General features: G+C 42.9%; 1 protein-coding gene across 11 annotated transcripts in view; it reads left to right on the top strand.

Moving 5' to 3' along the window:
- The window catches only part of SIPA1L3 (signal induced proliferation associated 1 like 3), a 186,304-nt gene that overhangs the window by 45,770 nt on the left and 119,960 nt on the right, over nt 1-20,574 (top strand). For 8 of the 11 annotated variants that reach the window (XM_063431090.1, XM_063431093.1, XM_063431096.1 and 5 more), the window contains exon 1: nt 8,453-8,548. The exons of the other annotated variants lie outside the window; for them this stretch is intronic. The gene's annotated coding sequence lies outside the window, so the exon portion shown is untranslated. Of the gene's footprint in view, nt 1-8,452; nt 8,549-20,574 lie in introns of those variants that run through there. 11 annotated transcript variants of the gene reach the window in all.

Here is a 20,574-nt window from a genome sequence, read left to right as displayed (position 1 = left end):
TACCGTATCTTGGAATGTTATTGTAATTGTGCTCGTGTCGGTACCGTATCTTGGAATGTGATTGTAATAGCGCTCGTGTCGTTACTGTATGTTGGAATGTGATTGTAATAGCGCTAGTGTCGGTACCGTATCTTGGAATGTGATTGTAATGGCGCTCGTGCTGTTACCATATCTTAGAATGTGATTGTAGTAGCGCACGTGCCGTATCTTAGAATGTAATTGTAATAGCGGTCGTGTCATTACTGTATCTTGGAATGTGATTGTAATAGCACTCGTGCCGTTACCGTATCTTGGAATGTTATTGTAATTGTGCTCGTGTCGGTACCGTATCTTGGAATGTGATTGTAATAGCGCTCGTGTCGTTACTGTATGTTGGAATGTGATTGTAATAGCGCTCGTGTCGGTACCGTATCTTGGAATGTGATTGTAATGGCGCTCGTGTTGTTACCATATCTTAGAATGTGATTGTAGTAGCGCACGTGCCGTATCTTGGAATGTGATTGTAATAGCGCTCGTGTCGTTACTGTATGTTGGAATGTGATTGTAATAGCGCTCGTGTCGGTACCGTATCTTGGAATGTGATTGTAATGGCGCTCGTGCTGTTACCATATCTTAGAATGTGATTGTAGTAGCGCACGTGCCGTATCTTGGAATGTGATTGTAATAACGCTCGTGTCGTTACTGTATCTTGGAATGTGATTGTAATAGCGCTCGTGCCGTTACCGTATCTTGGAATGTGATTGTAATAGCGCTCGTGTCGTTACCGTATCTTGGAATGTGATTGTAATAGCGCTCGTGTCGTTACTGTATCTTGGAATGTGATTGTAATACCGCTCGTGCTGTTACCATATCTTAGAATGTGATTGTAATACCGCTCGTGTCGTTACCGTATCTTGGAGTGTGAGTGTAATAGCGCTCGTGCCGTTACTGTATCTTGGAATGTGATTGTAATAGCGCTCGTGTCGTTACCGTATCTTGGAATGTGATTGTAATAGTGCTCGTGCCGTTACTGTATCTTGGAATGTGATTGTAATAGTGCTCGTGCCGTTACTGTATCTTAGAATGTAATTGTAATAGCGCTCGTGTCATTACTGTATCTTGGAATGTGAGTGTAATAGCGCTCGTGTCGTTACTGTATCTTGGAATGTTATTGTAATCTCACTTGTGTCATTACTGTATCTTGGAATGTGATTGTAATAGCGCTCGTGTCATTACTGTATCTTGGAATGTGATTGTAATAGCGCTCGTGTCGTTACCATATCTTAGAATGTGATTGTAATGGCGCTCGTGTCGTTACTGTATCTTGGAATGTTATTGTAATAGCGCTCGTGTTACCATATCTTGGAATGTGATTGTAATAGCGCTCGTGTCGTTACCGTATCTTGGAATGTGATTGTAATAGCGCTCGTGTCATTACTGTATCTTGGAATGTGATTGTAATAGCGCTCGTGTCGTTACCATATCTTAGAATGTGATTGTAATGGCGCTCGTGTCGTTACTGTATCTTGGAATGTGATTGTAATAGTGCTCGTGTTGTTACCATATCTTAGAATGTAATTGTAATAGCGGTCGTGTCATTACTGTATCTTGGAATGTGATTGTAATAGCACTCGTGCCGTTACCGTATCTTGGAATGTTATTGTAATTGTGCTCGTGTCGGTACCGTATCTTGGAATGTGATTGTAATAGCGCTCGTGTCGTTACTGTATGTTGGAATGTGATTGTAATAGCGCTCGTGTCGGTACCGTATCTTGGAATGTGATTGTAATGGCGCTCGTGCTGTTACCATATCTTAGAATGTGATTGTAGTAGCGCACGTGCCGTATCTTAGAATGTAATTGTAATAGCGGTCGTGTCATTACTGTATCTTGGAATGTGATTGTAATAGCACTCGTGCCGTTACCGTATCTTGGAATGTTATTGTAATTGTGCTCTTGTCGGTACCGTATCTTGGAATGTGATTGTAATAGCGCTCGTGTCGTTACTGTATGTTGGAATGTGATTGTAATAGCGCTCGTGTCGGTACCGTATCTTGGAATGTGATTGTAATGGCGCTCGTGTTGTTACCATATCTTAGAATGTGATTGTAGTAGCGCACGTGCCGTATCTTGGAATGTGATTGTAATAGCGCTCGTGTCGTTACTGTATGTTGGAATGTGATTGTAATAGCGCTCGTGTCGGTACCGTATCTTGGAATGTGATTGTAATAGCGCTCGTGTCGGTACCGTATCTTGGAATGTGATTGTAATGGCGCTCGTGTTGTTACCATATCTTAGAATGTGATTGTAGTAGCGCACGTGCCGTATCTTGGAATGTGATTGTAATAACGCTCGTGTCGTTACTGTATCTTGGAATGTGATTGTAATAGCGCTCGTGCCGTTACCGTATCTTGGAATGTGATTGTAATAGCGCTCGTGTCGTTACCGTATCTTGGAATGTGATTGTAATAGCGCTCGTGTCGTTACCGTATCTTGGAATGTGATCGTAATAGCGCTCGTGCCGTTACCGTATCTTGGAATGTGATTGTAATAGCGCTCGTGTCGTTACCATATCTTAGAATGTGATTGTAATGGCGCTCGTGCCGTTACTGTATCTTGGAATGTGATTGTAATAGCGCTCGTGCCGTTACCGTATCTTGGAATGTGATTGTAATAGCGCTCGTGCCGTTACCGTATCTTAGAATGTGATTGTAACAGCGCTCGTGCCGTTACCGTATCTTGGAATGTGATTGTAATGGCGCTCGTGCCGTAAACGTATCTTGGAATGTGATTGTAATAGCGCTCGTGCCGTTACCGTATCTTGGAATGTGATTGTAATAGCGATCGTGCCGTTACCGTATCTTGGAATGTGATCGTAATAGCGCTCGTTCCGTTACCGTGTCTTGGAATGTGATTGTAACGGTATGAATATAACATTGTGTAACTGTGAATGTATGTATTGTTCAGCCAGTGCACAGGAGATAGGTGATCGGCCCATCTGTTTATTATTTTAATTTCTATAATGTTCTAGAAATTTAGACTATAATGAGCAATCTATAAAGGTTATTGCACGTTGCGCTGCAAAATTTTCATTATGTCCTTTGCTGTAATTATTATAAAAAGTCATGTGTTACTCTGCACATTACCGGCTCAGTGGGTGCCATCTGACTAGTGGCCGACCCCACTGGTGTTAATCTGTACAGTGCAGTCGCTTGTTGGACCTTTTCTGGCAGCCTAACATTGTGTGGGATTATCAGAAATCAGAGCAAGCGCTATTTAGGAAGGGTGATTGCCATTTACATTTACTCAACTTAAGCTCTGATTTAAATTAAATTTTTTTTTTTTTTTTTTTGTGTGGGGGTGATGTGTAATTAGAGCAATTACAAGAATTTCATAAAGAATATCTCTAACCTATTTAAGGGGACTGTGCCATGCAACAGTCTCATAGTAATCAGCAAGTGAATTCCTGTATACATTGCACACTACCACTGGGCAGCAGATGTATATATTTACACATAATGGGAAATCTGAAATATATATGATGGACATACTGTGCCTTAAAGGACTACTATAGTGTCAAGAAAACAAACTCGTTTTCCTGACACTTTATATCCCTTAGGACACCTCCAACCTCAGGGACCCCTCCCTTGGCGCTAAAGGGGTTAAAACCCCTTCAGTTACTTACCTTTTTCCAGTGCCCTTTGGTGCTGGAGACCTCCCCAGCCGACGTCAGCTCCCGAGTGGAGCAGCAAGAGCGGCGCGCGCATTCTAACGTTCTGCACGCTGGATGCGAATTTCGCATCCAGCGTCGCAGAAGCGCCTCTAGCGGCTGTCAGGAAGACAGTTACTAGAGGTTGGATTAACCCTGCAATGTAAACATAGCAGTTTCCCTGGGGGATTGGCACCCAGACCACTTCATTGAGCTTAAGTGGTCTGGGTGACTATAGTGTCCCTTTAAGTGATTAATGACAAGCCAGAGGTGATTGTGGGATGTTCTCGCTGTGGTCCAGAAGTACACTGCGTAGAAAAATGGATATATCCCTTTAAATACAATCTCAAATTTCTAGAAAATGTATTAGTTAACAAATACTTATATTTATTTTGTATTTGGCAGTGGAGTGTCCCTTCAGGCAATCCTCCTCCTACATCAGGCAGCAGTTTGTGTAGTTACCCCATGTGACATGCGTAGTGTCCTACAATTATTTGCATGTGGATGCACACTGTCAGAGTTATTTAAAGGGATCATATAGTGCCAGGAAAACAAACTGGTTTTCCTGGCACTGTATTCTCTTGGAGAGCCCCTCTCCCCCAGCGCTGGTGACCTCTCCTCCTCCGGTTAAAACCCCTTTAGCCTCTTACCTTAATCCAGCGCCGGGCTCCCATGCCGCTGGTGACCTTTCCTCCTCCGCCGAAGTCAGCTCCCGAGTTGAGCCGAATGCGTATGCGCGCGTGCATTCAAACCCGCCCATAGGAAAGCATTACCCAATGCTTTTCTATGGGGATCTGAAATGGCACTGGACTATGTGAGGACGTCCAGCGTCAGATAAGTGCTATTTACTCAGTGTAAATCGCAGAAGCGGCCTCTAGCGGCTGTTGGGGAGACAGCAACTAGAGCCTGGATTAACCCTGCAATGTAAACATAGCTGTTTCCCTGAAACGGCTATATTTTCCGCTGCAGGGTTAAAATTAGGGGAACCTGGCACCCAGACCACTTCATTGAGCTGAAGTGGTCTGGGTGCCTATAGTGGTCCTTTAAGGTCAAAATAGCCGAACTGGAAACATTCTCTATTGGTGATGCTTTCAGTTTGGCTACTCTGGCCTAAAAGACCAACTGTCACCTCAAAACCATTTAAAACCAACATTCCTAATGCTACAGTGTCCATAGTTTCCAAAGTGCTTTTGTGTACTCTGCCCCCCTATGTGAAATGTGACAGTTCAATGAATTATGGGTTAAAGGGACAGTCCCATGTAGGAGCAAAGTGACCTAATGACAGCGACATGTTTAATGGGTTAAAGGGACAGTCCCATGTAGGAGCAAAGTGACCTAATGACAGTGACATGTTTAATGGGTTAAAGGGACAGTCCCATGTAGGAGCAAAGTGACCTAATGACAGCGACATGTTTAATGGGTTAAAGGGACAGTCCCATGTAGGAGCAAAGTGACCTAATGACAGTGACATGTTTAATGGGTTAAAGTGACAGTCCCATGTAGGAGCAAAGTGACCTAATGACTGCGACATGTTTAATGGGTTAAAGGGACAGTCCCATGTAGGAGCAAAGTGACCTAATGACAGTGACATGTTTAATGGGTTAAAGGGACAGTCCCATTTAGGAGCACAGTGACCTAATGACAGTGACATGTTTAATGGGTTAAAGGGACAGTCCCATTTAGGAGCACAGTGACCTAATGACAGTGACATGTTTAATGGGTTAAAGGGACAGTCCCATGTAGGAGCAAAGTGACCTAATGACAGTGACATGTTTAATGGGTTAAAGAGACAGTCCCATGTAGGAGCAAAGTGACCTAATGACAGCGACATGTTTAATGGGTTAAAGGGGCAGTCCCGTGTAGGAGCAAAGTGACCTAATGACAGTGACCTGTTTAATGGGTTAAAGGGACAGTCCCATGTAGGAGCAAAGTGACCTAATGACAGTGACATGTTTAATGGGTTAAAGAGACAGTCCCATGTAGGAGCAAAGTGACCTAATGACAGCGACATGTTTAATGGGTTAAAGGGACAGTCCCATGTAGGAGCAAAGTGACCTAATGACAGTGACATGTTTAATGGGTTAAAGGGACAGTCCCATGTAGGAGCAAAGTGACCTAATGACAGCGACATGTTTAATGGGTTAAAGGGACAGTCCCATGTAGGAGCAAAGTGACCTAATGACAGTGACATGTTTAATGGGTTAAAGTGACAGTCCCATGTAGGAGCAAAGTGACCTAATGACTGCGACATGTTTAATGGGTTAAAGGGACAGTCCCATGTAGGAGCAAAGTGACCTAATGACAGTGACATGTTTAATGGGTTAAAGGGACAGTCCCATTTAGGAGCACAGTGACCTAATGACAGTGACATGTTTAATGGGTTAAAGGGACAGTCCCATTTAGGAGCACAGTGACCTAATGACAGTGACATGTTTAATGGGTTAAAGGGACAGTCCCATGTAGGAGCAAAGTGACCTAATGACAGTGACATGTTTAATGGGTTAAAGGGACAGTCCCATGTAGGAGCAAAGTGACCTAATGACAGCGACATGTTTAATGGGTTAAAGGGACAGTCCCATGTAGGAGCAAAGTGACCTAATGACAGTGACATGTTTAATGGGTTAAAGTGACAGTCCCATGTAGGAGCAAAGTGACCTAATGACTGCGACATGTTTAATGGGTTAAAGGGACAGTCCCATGTAGGAGCAAAGTGACCTAATGACAGTGACATGTTTAATGGGTTAAAGGGACAGTCCCATTTAGGAGCACAGTGACCTAATGACAGTGACATGTTTAATGGGTTAAAGGGACAGTCCCATTTAGGAGCACAGTGACCTAATGACAGTGACATGTTTAATGGGTTAAAGGGACAGTCCCATGTAGGAGCAAAGTGACCTAATGACAGTGACATGTTTAATGGGTTAAAGAGACAGTCCCATGTAGGAGCAAAGTGACCTAATGACAGTGACCTGTTTAATGGGTTAAAGGGGCAGTCCCGTGTAGGAGCAAAGTGACCTAATGACAGTGACATGTTTAATGGGTTAAAGAGACAGTCCCATGTAGGAGCAAAGTGACCTAATGACAGCGACATGTTTAATGGGTTAAAGGGACAGTCCCATGTAGGAGCAAAGTGACCTAATGACAGTGACATGTTTAATGGGTTAAAGGGACAGTCCCATGTAGGAGCAAAGTGACCTAATGACAGCGACATGTTTAATGGGTTAAAGGGACAGTCCCATGTAGGAGCAAAGTGACCTAATGACAGTGACATGTTTAATGGGTTAAAGTGACAGTCCCATGTAGGAGCAAAGTGACCTAATGACTGCGACATGTTTAATGGGTTAAAGGGACAGTCCCATGTAGGAGCAAAGTGACCTAATGACAGTGACATGTTTAATGGGTTAAAGGGACAGTCCCATTTAGGAGCACAGTGACCTAATGACAGTGACATGTTTAATGGGTTAAAGGGACAGTCCCATTTAGGAGCACAGTGACCTAATGACAGTGACATGTTTAATGGGTTAAAGGGACAGTCCCATGTAGGAGCAAAGTGACCTAATGACAGTGACATGTTTAATGGGTTAAAGAGACAGTCCCATGTAGGAGCAAAGTGACCTAATGACAGCGACATGTTTAATGGGTTAAAGGGGCAGTCCCGTGTAGGAGCAAAGTGACCTAATGACAGTGACCTGTTTAATGGGTTAAAGGGACAGTCCCATGTAGGAGCAAAGTGACCTAATGACAGTGACATGTTTAATGGGTTAAAGAGACAGTCCCATGTAGGAGCAACGTGACCTAATGACAGCGACATGTTTAATGGGTTAAAGGGACAGTCCCATGTAGGAGCAAAGTGACCTAATGACAGCGATATGTTTAAAGTGACGTAACAATGGTGAAATGCTTAATGGGTTATAGATAAATTTTGTTCCTATGCAGAACTGTCCCTTTAACCCCAAAACATGTCACCGTTGTTTGGTCCTTTTACCCCTTGATTAGTTTCCCATTCTCCAGCAGTATTATAAATTTTCCTGACCCCCCCAATTACTGTTGCGACCAGTCTCCATGCCATTAGCAGGACATTGGGTAGAAGATAGGGGGATGGGGAAGCTTGTGGTTACCTACATCACTTCCATCTCCACTCCCTGACTGCCCGCAGATGGTAACGGTTGGCTTAACGAGGTTTTCATGACACAATTTTATCAAATAGCCTCTGATCACAACCTTCTCAAGATGCATGCCTGATTTTTCTTCTTTTGAAGTGAAAAGAGAATAAAAGAGGAAAATCAATGACATTAACATTAACATATTCCACAGATCGTAAGATTAAATTTTTTCTTTAAATACTGTCTAAGCTTTTGAGAACACATTAGTAATTTCAGAGTCTTGATTTAGTAAAAAAAATACTTACGTACATAAAAATAAGGAGACCTATAGGTAAATGGGATTAACAAGCATGATAACTAATTTAATCTCTGGATTAAAAACCTTGTAATATATGATATTTCATATCTGATTTAAACCCCGTCCTCCATGGGGTATGTTTCTAAACTGTACTCTGCACAGGTACGTCCACCCCCAGTAGCTGACTGTTTGGGCTAGCTACCAGTGCTCATTGGCTAGTTAAAGTAGCCATGCTGGCTTTCTGACCATTTTTTTTACTCCTGTGTCCATCTGGCGATGCTTTTCCCGAAGCTCTGTATTGCCGATGCAGTGACTGAAGCAGTCTGTGGGAGGGATTCCTCTTAGTATTCAGTGGATGAGGTTGGATTGTATTACCAGGCAGTCCACGATCCCCCACCCTCTCATTCACCAAGCTGTGAATCTCCGGCCAGACACCGCACAGGACCTACAGAAAGAAAAGGTGATTTTTATTACCTTTTATTTATTTCCCAGGTTCTGGCTGTATTGGGAGAATATGGCAGTGGCATACATTGCTGTGTGGGGTTGTTTCATACAAGGCATAGCGGTGGCTTTTTGTGACTGCAGAGGTCTGCTCAACGTGCGTGTTTGTAGCGTAAGATAGGTGCTTGCAATGCACATTGTTTATGTATGCAGGATTGTGAGACGTGATGGAAAGGTGTGTGTTTGTGTGCGTCAGCTTGTCTATATGTAGTTCTATAAATATATTATATACAATGGAGAGATTGTTTGGCAGAACATAAAAAGGAATATCACGGTTTATTTTTGTCCTGTTCCATTAATTTAATTTCTCTAGAACTGCCTGTTTTTCTGCATGTATCTGCATGTCATGTAGCAGAAGCGAGTGCTACCGGACTGATTGATAATGACGAAGAATGACTGCAGAGACCAGGTTTAGCCAATAGGATTGGCCCCCGTTTGTTGTTCTTGATGGGAATGCTGCATGAGCAGTGGATGTGGGGTCTTCAGCTCCTATGATATCACTTAGCGACTCGCACTCCCTTCCTCTCTTGAAGTTTATATCTGTGTTAGTGCCAGGGTGGCCAAATGGTGGACTCTGAGATGTTAAACTACAACTCCCATGATGCTTTGACAGCCTGATGAGAAAACATAAATGCTTTATTATTATCATTGAAAATAAATGCCTTGCAGCTCCTGGCATACACATGCTCATGGGAGATTCTAGTCAGCATCACTGCTACAACAAAGTCCACGCGAAATTTGAATGACTAAAACCATAATGGCTTTTCTTTGATTGGATATCCTTCTGACCAAAGAAGAGTTAATAGTGCAGACCAGGCTCCCACACATCTTAGGTGCTATGTGTAAATTAGATCACAGTTAAAGGGACATTCCAATGTCCATATAAAATAAAAATCACTGTTTAGTAGATGTACTCCAAATGAAAACATGCATGCATTTAATTATGTATTTTTGGAGGGTATATAAAAAAAAACAGCTTGTCAAAGCTGCAGATCTCTTGTCTGAAGCCTTTACAATCCCTCCCCTTCTAACACCGCCCATACTTTCTGTGGCTGACCAATCACGGACTACCGAATGCAGCTCAATGAGAAGACTTTGAAGCTTTTTTAGATGTCAACATGCCTTACAAAAATAATTACTAGGGGCACATTTAAGACCTTTGTTAAGAACAGATATTTGTGAGGCAGTTAATTTTTTGTGATAAGTTAAAAATTCTTGTTCTTTAACTCTGTCGATAGTGCTATTTAGACTGCTTGGTGAATATTTCTTTATTGCTTCCTAGTAATTCTTGAGTATCATAAGCACCGCACTGGAACACCATAACCACCGTAAACCCCACAAACCGCTGCAGCTTGGTTGGGGTTTCGCTGTCCTCCACCCACTCTGGACCCAAGACCAGGATCCAGCTTCTTGTGGGTAGACCTCTCCTAGTCCAGAGAGTGAAGCAGGCTGCTCTTACAAGAGCAAGCATTGTAAACCAAGGGATTATAGCAATCCCCAGAGTGAATATAGCTCTCCAATCCCCCAAACATGACCCTAGACTTCATGAAGGGTAAAACAAATCTTTTTAATGGCAGCCACAACTGGCCTTATATGCAGGTCCCCATGCAAGGTGGACTCCCTCCTGGACCTAAGAGTAATCCACAGTAGAAATAAATACACAATCACATTGGCTCTCAGTTCCAGGACACTCCCATACAAAATAAGTCAATCTCTTCCCTATGCCTGGGAGAAAATTGAGTAAGCACATTTTTACAAAACCCCCAAAATGCCTTAAAACACACAAAACATCCCCTGATAGCCCTGATCTGGGTGACCAACATATCCAAAAATCACCCAGATCAGTTCAGGGGTCCAGGAATTTCCTGGGCGTCATAATTTGACCGACTGCCCGCATGGTCCCATGCCCAAAATGGTTCCAAAGATCCAGGGCTTGTGGTTGGTCTAGTTCCGTAGTTTAAAAACGAACAAACTACCGAACATAATCAATAGTCTTACCCTGGAGCTTGATCCCCTTGTTCGTGGGAATGTTTCTAATTGTTGTAGAACCGAACGCAGGCGATGCTGGAAGTTCACCGGGGTTCGGGAGTTTCTGTGTCCATTTTCATTTCCATGAGATTCATGCCCAAACACTGCGTTCGCGGGAACAAGATGGCCGCCACCTCATGGTCGTCCATAGGAATTGCGGCACCAAGACGAACACTGTGGTGGAAATTGATACAAGGTAGCAATTAGGCTTAACAAGCTCCAGGGTGATCTCCGGTCTGTTCAAATAGTTTTTTTAAAAGGGACCATAGTCTTTTGGTAAGAGGCTGGCCAGCAGGCCCCTCCAAGAACATGTGACAAGGCTCAGTTCGTCACACACAAGTCTATATTTATTTATAAAATATTTTACCAGGAAAGATTCATTGAGATTTCTCTCGTTTTCAAGTATGTCCTGGGTCAACAAATCATTGCATTGTTACAGTTAGTGTACAATAAAATACAAAAACAATATATACAAAATTTAACATAGAACAAGTAGGAATATATAATCAACCATGACAGGTGCATTCTGTTTGGAGGTATGTAGAGAGGGATCTCTTAAAGGACTTAAGCTTAGGGAAGATTTTAATTTGTGCGGGTGGTCGTTCCACAAATGCGGTGCTCTGTAGGAGAAGGAGGATCGGGCTGCTTTCTTTTTGTATTGAGGTAGACTAAGTAAAGTGTTGGTACTGGATCGGAGGTTATAGGAAGTGGGAACATCCGGGGATAACTATATATAATTATCTGTTAAGACATATCCCTGTTTTTCATATTTATGTTGTAAACAATGATATTTGCTGATTGGTGGATGGCCTATGATGTAATTTTGGTGCCAATTTTAAAATACCTTTCCCCTATATAAACTCCAACTAGCCAGGTTGTGTTTTTTTACTCCATTTCAAAAAGCTTATATTAGTGAAAAGCGTTATGGATATTACTTAGCATTTTTTTTTTAACCCCTTAAGGACTGAGCCAAAAGTACAAGTTGTGATCAAAACAAAACGTAAACAAAACCTGGAATCTGACTATATGTCTGTTCAACCGTAATTCACCTCTTTCATATTATATGCATCCCCCTTATTATATATCATTGTATTCAGGGGAAACATGACTTTCATTTAACATCAAATATTTAGCTTTGAAACATAATTTTATATGAATAAAATATTAAAAAAAGGGAGAAAATAGGAAATGTTGTTCTTTTAGTTCTACATGACATTTTAACTGTGAATGTCATAATACTGTTTGCTTTTACTGCAATAAAATGCACATATTTGTATTCAGCGATGTCTCACGTGTAAAACAGTACCCCCTATGTACAGGTTTTATGGTGTTTTGGGAAGTTACAGGGTCAAATATAGCATGTTACCCTTTTCAGTTTTTTCACATTGAAATTCGCCCGATTGGTTACTTTGCCTTTGAGACCGTGTGGTAGCCCAGGAATGAGAATAACCCCCATGAAGACACATCATTTTCAATAGTAGACAACCCAAGGTATTGCAAATGGGGTATATCCAGCCACTTGGTCACAAACACTGGCCAAAGTTAGCGTTAAAGGACCACTCTAGGCACCCAGACCACTTCAGCTTAATGAAGTGGTCTGGGTGCCAGGTCCCTCTAGGATTAACCCCCCCCTTTTTTTTTTATATATAAACATAGCAGTTTCAGAGAAACTGCTATGTTTATAATAGGGTTAATCCAGCCTCCAAATCCTCTAGTGGCTGTCTCACTGACAGCCGCTAGAGGTGCTTGCGTGATTCTCACTGTGAAAATCAGTGAGAGCACGCAAGCGTCCATAGGAAAGCATTGTAAATGCTTTCCTATGCGACCGGCTGAATGCGCGCGCAGCTCTTGCCGCGCATGCGCATTCAGCCAAAAGGGAGGATCGGAGGCGGAGAGGAGGAGGAGAGCTCCCCGCCCGGTGCTGGGAAAAAGGAAAGTTTTAACCCTTTACTCTCCCCAGAGCCCGGCGGGAGGGGGTCCCTGAGGGTGGGGGCACCCTCAGGGCACTATAGTGCCAGGAAAACTAGTATGTTTTCCTGGCACTATAGTGGTCCTTTAATATTTGTTTGTGTGTGAAAAATGCAAAAAACTAATTTGTGTTTTTGACTAAGTGGTTTCTAAAAAAGACTGGACATACCCCATTTGCAATACCTTGGGTTGTCTCAAAGGTAACGTAACCAATCTGACGAATTTCAATGTAAAAAAAAAATCGCAAGCCTCATATTTAACCCTGTAACTTTCCAAGACACCATAAAACCTGTACATGAGGGGTACTGTTATACTCGGGTAACTTCGCTGAACACATATTAGTGTTTCAAAACAGTAAAACGTATCACAACAATATATTATATCATCGGTGTAAGTGCCATTTGTGTGTGAAAAATGCAAAAAAATTCACTTTCACTGATCTCATCGTTGTAATACATTTTACTGTTTTGAAACACTAATATTTGTGTTCAGCGAAGTCTCCCGAGTGAAACACTAACCTCCATGTACACGGGGCGCTGGGGACTCTCCTCCTCCTCCTTTCCCGTCATCGGCTGAATGCGCATGCGCGGCAAGAGCCGTGCGCGCATTCAGTCAGTCCATAGGAAAGCATTCTCAATGCTTTCCTATGGACGCTGGCGTCTTCTCACTGTGAAAATCATAGTGAGAAGCGCCTCTAGCGGCTGTCAATGAGACAGCCACTAGAGGCTGGATTAACCCATTTGTAAACATAGCAGTTCACAGCAAGCAGGGTTAAACCTAGATGGACCTGGCACCCAGACCACTTCATAGCCTATAGTGGTCCTTTAAGCGCTGATCCAATTGCGTGTTTTTATCAGATACCCACCAGAGGCCGTCTGGTAGATACCCACCAGAGGCCGTCTGGTAGATACCCACCAGAGGCCGTCTGGTAGATACCCACCAGAGGCCGCCTGTTTACATTGCAGGAATAATGCGGGGACTGGGACACTGCACCCAGACCACTTTAATGAGCTGAATTGGTCTGTGTGCCTATAGTGTCCCTTTAAGTCTAATCTATGTATCCTGATTAAAAAAAAGTGTTATTGTATTGGGGTGATTCAGTGTGTGTACATTCAGGGGTGCATGTTTGAGGAGGCCTTGTGTGTGAAGGGTTAGATGAAAGTTTACATACACATTCCATCCCAATTTAAAGAGACACTCTTGATTAATTGCATGCCCCTTTTATCCCACTTCCACAGGTGGTAGACCTGGTGTGGGCCCCAGTGTTTATAATGAAGGTTGAGTCTCTTCCTATATCATGTGTGTTGCCACCTGGTTTGCTGTATCATGGTTTCACATCAGAATGATGGAATTTTTTAAAATTTTTCATTGCATTTTATTGTGCGCTGTTCCTTAACGTGTATTTTGTATATATTTAGGACTCTACGGCAGTACCAGTTGTGAGAAATGCATGTTCCGCATGTGCCCTACCCCCCAATTCCTTTTTTTTTTTTTTTCCTTTGACATCTGTACGAATCAGGCATACTTCAGGGCTGTGTTAATTACAGGAATACAAACGTCTATCTAGCCCACCTGACCCCCTCCTTGCCAACCTAAATATAGTAAAATCTTCTCTTTATTCCAGTCTGCTGGTGCTGGCCCTGGCCCTGATCTGCCTCCTTGGCTGAGATCATGACTTAAGATGATCTCAGCCAAGGAGGCAGATCAGGGCCAAAGTTATGATCTCAGCCAATCACAATGCTTTCTTAAAGGAAAGCATTGTATTGGCTGATATTGTCAATTCTTATGATCTAAGCCAAGGAGGCGGGGTGGAGCCAGTCAGTATCTCCTCATAGAGAGTGAATCAATGCAACTCTCTGAGGAAAGTCCAGTGTCTCAATGCAGAGGGTGGAGACACTGAATGTCAATGCTGCACATCCAGGAAGCACCTCTAGTGGCCAAGTGAGGATTGTTTACTGCACAAAGCCTGCAGGAACGGACTACACTCACCAGAACAAATACAATAAGCTGTAGTTGTTCTGGTGACTAGAATTTCCCTTTTAAATATAAACTTGTAGTAGTTTTTTTTTATTTTTGAAAACTACATTACTGTGCATATTGTTGTTGTATCCTGTGTGCACTAATAAACTTAAAGGGACTCTCCAGTGCCAGGAAAATAAACACTTTCCTGGAACTAATCCAAACTTACCTGAATCCAGCGCTGATGTCCCTCGGCGCTCTGTCAATGCTTTCCTATGGGGAAAATCTGATGCTGATGGTCTGTGAGGATGTCCAGCGTACGATAACCGACCAAAGGTTGGTTTGGATTCCGGTATTTGGATTAGGATTCCGTTAGCCACAGAGGGCAGACATAGATCTGCAATGTAAACATTGCAGTTCTCTGGAACGGCAATGTTTTTCATTGCAGCACTAAGTGCAAAAGGGTCACAGCACGACCACTTCAATTAGCTGAAGTGGTCTGGGTGCCTGGAGTGTCCCTTTAACTATATAGCACCTGCATTGTGTAGCCCAGGGGTAGGCAACCTTTTAGCAGCACTGTGCCGATATAGGATTGTGATGTCCCGTAGCGTGCCGGTCCTATTTTTTTTTTTTAATTCAAGGTGTGTATGCTGCCGTATTCTGCTTGTGTTACTTTTACTGTAATTGCTTTGTATTGTTGTATTTGTGCGTATATGCAGGGCCTTCTTTAATAGTGACTGGACCCTGGGCAAAGCATTTGCTTGGGGCCCCCTGGACCCTGTCCCTCCTTCCCAGGCATGCAATCACGTCCTCCACCTCAACGCAGTGGCGGACCTAAAGTAGAGAGGTGCAAGAATTTTTGGGGGTCTCCCTGTTGCACGGGTGATTAAAAGGTAGATCCCCATCTGTCGTGCAACTCCAGAAATGCATTGATAGCTGGGGCTCTACCATTTACCCATGTTTGCAGGTCTGTATTTAGCACTAAACAGTTTTTGTTTGTTTGAATGTAAACAGGTTTTTGTATGGAATTTGTTTGTACGTGGTGTTGGCGTGATTGCAAGCATGTATTTGTGTAGTGTTGGTTTTTGAATGCAGGGGTGTATTTACATATAATTTTGGTGTGTAACACAGACATGTGTTTGTACGTAGTGTTGAGATTTGAATGCAGAGGTGTATTTGTGTGTAGTGTTAGTGTGTGAATGATGAGATGTATGCACATATACACACAGAGATATATACACACTGAAATGCGCACACACACACAGATACACACACAGACATACTGACACACACACAGACACTGACACACACACAGACATGCTGACATACAAACATACTGACACACACACAGATATACTGACACACACACAGACATACAGACACACACAAAGACATACTGACACACAGACACACAGACACACACAAAGACATACTGACACACAGACACACAGACATGCTGACACACACAGACATGCTGACACACAAAGACATACTGACACACATAGATATGACACACATACATACAGACACACTAACACACACACACTGACAGACATATTGACACAGACATACACTTTAAAACCCACCCTCCAGTTTCCTACCTTTCCTGCTGGTGGTTGAAGGTGTTGGGAGTTGGGGTCTAGCGCTCTCTGCCAGCCCCCCTCCAATCTGCCTACTCTTCTTAACACATACATGTGTTTGTACGTAGTGTTGAGATTTGAATGCAGAGGTGTATTTGTGTTTAGTGTTAGTGTGTGAATGCTGAGATGTATGCACATATACACACACAGAGATATATATATACACACTTAAATGCGTGCACACACACAGATACACACACAGACATACTGACACACACACAGACATGCTGACATACAAACATACTGACACACACAGATATACTGACACAGACATACTGACACACACAAAGACATACTGACACACAGACACACACAAAGACATACTGACACATGCTGACACACAGACATGCTGACACATACTGACACACACAGATATGACACACATACATACAGACACACTAACACACACACACACACACACACTGACAGACATATTGACACAGACATACACTTTAAAACCCACCCTCCAGTTTCCTACCTTTCCTGCTGGTGGTTGAAGGTGTTGGGAGTTGGGGTCTAGCGCTCTCGGCCAGCCCCCCTCCAATCTGCTTACTCTTCTTTCCCGCGCGCTCCTCTCTTTGTGGGAGGAAGTAATGCGCGGCCGTCACTTCCTCCCAGCCTGCTGCCGAAAAGCAAGGGGCCCGCTCGCGCTGGTAAAGCGCCTCAGCGTGCGGCGGGCCCCTGCTGACAGAAGCCCACCAGGTGGTCCTTTGTGCATGGGCCACCCGGTGGGCCTCCTTAGTGTGCAGATTACCGGCCAGAGGGTTAGAAATAGTTGAGGCCAGCAGGGCTCACGGTGCAGCTGCCCAGTTTACCCTGCGTTAAAGATGGCCCTGCGTATATGAGCTATTATATTGTTTATATTCATGAGTAGTTTATGGTATTGTGTATGATACATATGAATGTGGGCTGTGTATGGGGGCCGCTTGTGCAATTGTGTGTGTGTGTGTGGATGGATATGTCACAGTGTGTGTTTGGTAGTGTGTGGGGGCTTTTTGGGGTATTGCATGTGAGGTTGTGTGCATGTATGTGGATTGTTAGTGGTGTTTCGTTTGTGCGGATTGTGTGTATGTTTGTGTGTGGGCTGTCCGTATCATTTGTATGAGGGGAGGGTTATTCTGCATTTCTGTGTATATCTAGCAGTGTGGGTGGCTTCCCTGGGTTCCAGTGGGGGCCAGGCTGGTCAGGTACAGGTCAAGGACAGGAGCTGCAACAGCAGCTGCAGGCTGCTCTACTACAGTGTGGATTCCTATTCACAAGTGCTCTGAGATCACTACCTCTACGTGCTGCAATGCATAAATTGAGGATTGTCCTTCACCACCTTCTCGGATTAGCAGATATCTGAAGTTTTACTGGGACTCCTGATAGGCCAGAGCCTGTTTTTCTCTAGCAGCCTTGAGTGCCGTGCAAAGGCACCTCGAGTGCCGTGCATGGCACTAGTGCCGTAGGTTGCCTACCCCTGGTGTAGCCCGTAGACTATACTTGGATTCTGATGTGACCTTGTTACAAACCCTGTCAGGCAACTGCTCCAAGTTTTTCCTGGTTTGTTTTTCCCCGTGTTTATAAAGCCCTAGTCACAGCTCCCTGCACGTGGCTTACACAGCCATCCCAAACACTTCCTGTAAACAGTCATCTAATGTTTACACTTCCTATATCACAAATTCTGTTTAATTTACAATTTCTTATTTGCTGCTATGTTGATGGCTTGCTAGACCTTGTTTTAGCCTCCTGTGTGTGATTAAAGTTCAATTTACAAAGCAGAAATGAAAAAAACTTCTAAAGTAAGTTACATCTGATGGAAAATAAATAAATTTTGTTTTCAGTCTGTGTGAGTCACAGCCGGGGAGGCGTGGCTAGGGCTGCATAACCAAAATCAAAGTCATTTAACGCCTAAATGGCAGAGAATTGAGCAGTGAGACTGCAGGGGCCTGTTCTATAAACCAAAACTGCTTCATTTAGCTAAAGTTGTTCTGGTGACGATAGTGTCCGTTTGATCATAGCGGGCCATGTTTTCAGGAAATCGAGCACTGCGTCTGTGTCATGTCTATCTATGAAGTCTGCATTTTTCTATGAGATTTCTATGGGATTCTTTTGATAGATGCATTGTGGGTAAAATTGATCAGCAACTGAAATTGCCAAAAAAAAAAGGATTGCGCTCCCCATGAGAAAAATACATCCCTATTTTATCTTATGTGTAGTAAAAAAAATGGTAAAATAAAAGTATTGAGAAATAAACACTTTTGTGACGGGCAACAGAGGGTTGTAGTCAATGGAGTATATTCGAAGCTCGGGCTTGTCACCAGTGGGGTACCTCAGGGATCTGTACTAGGACCCATTCTCTTTAATATTTTTATTAGTGATATTGCAGAAGGTCTTGATGGTAAGGTATGTCTTTTTGCTGATGATACTAAGATATGTAACAGGGTTGATGTTCCAGGAGGGATAAGCCAAATGGCTAATGATTTAGGTAAACTAGAAAAATGGTCAGAGTTGCATCTTGGACGTAAAAACCCAAGGGCAGAGTACAGAATATTTGATATTCGAGTCCTAACCTCAACATCTGAGGAAAGGGATTTAGGGGTGATTATTTCTGATGACTTAAAGGTAGGCAGACAATGTAATGGAGCAGCAGGAAATGCTAGCAGAATGCTTGGTTGTATAGGGAGAGGTATTAGCAGTAGAAAGAGAAAAGTGCTCATGCCATTGTACAGAACACTGGTGAGATCTCACTTGGAGTACTGTACGCAGTACTGGAGACCGTATCTTCAGAAGGATATTGATACCTTAGAGAGAGTTCAGAGAAGGGCTACTAAACTGGTTCATGGATTGCAGGATAAAACTTACCAGGAAAGGTTAAAGGATCTTAACATGTATAGCTTGGAGGAAAGACGAGACAGGGGGGATATGATAGAAACATTTAAATACATAAAGGGAATCAACACCGTAAAGGAGGAGACTATATTTAAAAGAAAAACTACCACAACAAGAGGACATAGTCTTAAATTAGAGGGGCAAAGGTTTAAAAATAATATCAGGAAGTGATACTTTACTGAGAGGGTAGTGGATGCATGGATTGCCTTCCAGCTGAAGTGGTAGAGGTTAACACAGTAAAGGAGTTTAGGCATAAGGCTATCCTAACTATAAGATAAGGCCAGGGACTAATGAAAGTATTTAGAAAACTGGGCAGACTAGATGGGCCGAATGGTTCTTATCTGCCGTCCCATTCTATGATTCTTTCATGTAATCATGCTATTAAATGATGGAGCCAGGATGGTACATTTAGCTTTGTCCTTGTTGTTCCTTAGCTTTGTCTTTATGCTCCATACACATTTTATTGACCTCAGATGAAAAGGTGAGCTAATCCTACCATGGATGTTTATCTGTGGTATAAACTACTTTTATTTTTAACCCCTTAAGGACCCAGGCTTTTTTGTGAGGGGACATGTTTGTGACCAAGGCTCCTTTCTGTTTCAAGCGGCACTGCCACGCCATACGTACCTTTCCCAAACATTTCCTCTTTCCTATTCTGTCTTTCTTTTCAGACAGCAGGCAGAGCCCAGCACCGGTCACGCAGGGAAACCTCTCCAGGGTTTTTTCAAATTTAACGCGGTCGTTCAATTGCAAGCTCACCTGTCAGTCTGTCAGAGGGGACCCCCAGGTATCAGCAGCGATTTAACCCACGATGGTACTTTTACTGCATGACGGTCTATGCAATCACTGGGCATTAAAGCTCTGCCCTGTCATGTAGGCATTAAAGCATATACAGCCATGTGGTCGTCAAGGGGTTAAAAAAATTAAAATAAAATAAACTGCAGTATGCACAGAATCTAGTTAGCAGAGTCGTGGAATAATGAGGACCAGAAAATCGCCCACCTATACATTGAATTAAAAGTGTTGCTTTTGTTTGTTAATTGCCAATTAATATGTTATTCTCCGTTTGGAGACTTTTTTTTTCTGTTACATTTCCCCTCACCAATAATTGCTGTATTGCAGACTTTACACAAAAACAAATGCAGTTTAAAAAACAAAACAAAAAAACATAGAAAAAAATAATATTAAATGCAGTGACAAAGATTTGCTGAATTAGACAAATATCTCTTTTCGTGATACTCAATCTCCAAATATTCTCCACTGTCTGTATGAATCCAGTATATATGGAAAATATAAGATATAAACCAGTATGAATAAGACAAATAGCTTTCAGTAAAAGTATCCACGCTTACACCATGAAATATTGACTGTATGTGTACACCGTAAAACCAGCGAGGCAAATTAGGCCTACCGTGCCATATAATATCGTTTGATTTGTTAGCATTTCAATGGAAACTCAGTGTGAGTATTTCAGAAGCCGGATGCCAGTCAGTCGTGATTAGAGAAGTCTCAGTACCCG

This window comes from Pelobates fuscus, chromosome 9, assembly GCF_036172605.1.
Source record: "Pelobates fuscus isolate aPelFus1 chromosome 9, aPelFus1.pri, whole genome shotgun sequence".
NCBI lineage: Eukaryota > Metazoa > Chordata > Amphibia > Anura > Pelobatidae > Pelobates > Pelobates fuscus.
The sequence above is the reverse complement of the archived record's forward strand: the minus strand, read 5'-3'. Positions and strand labels throughout refer to the sequence as shown.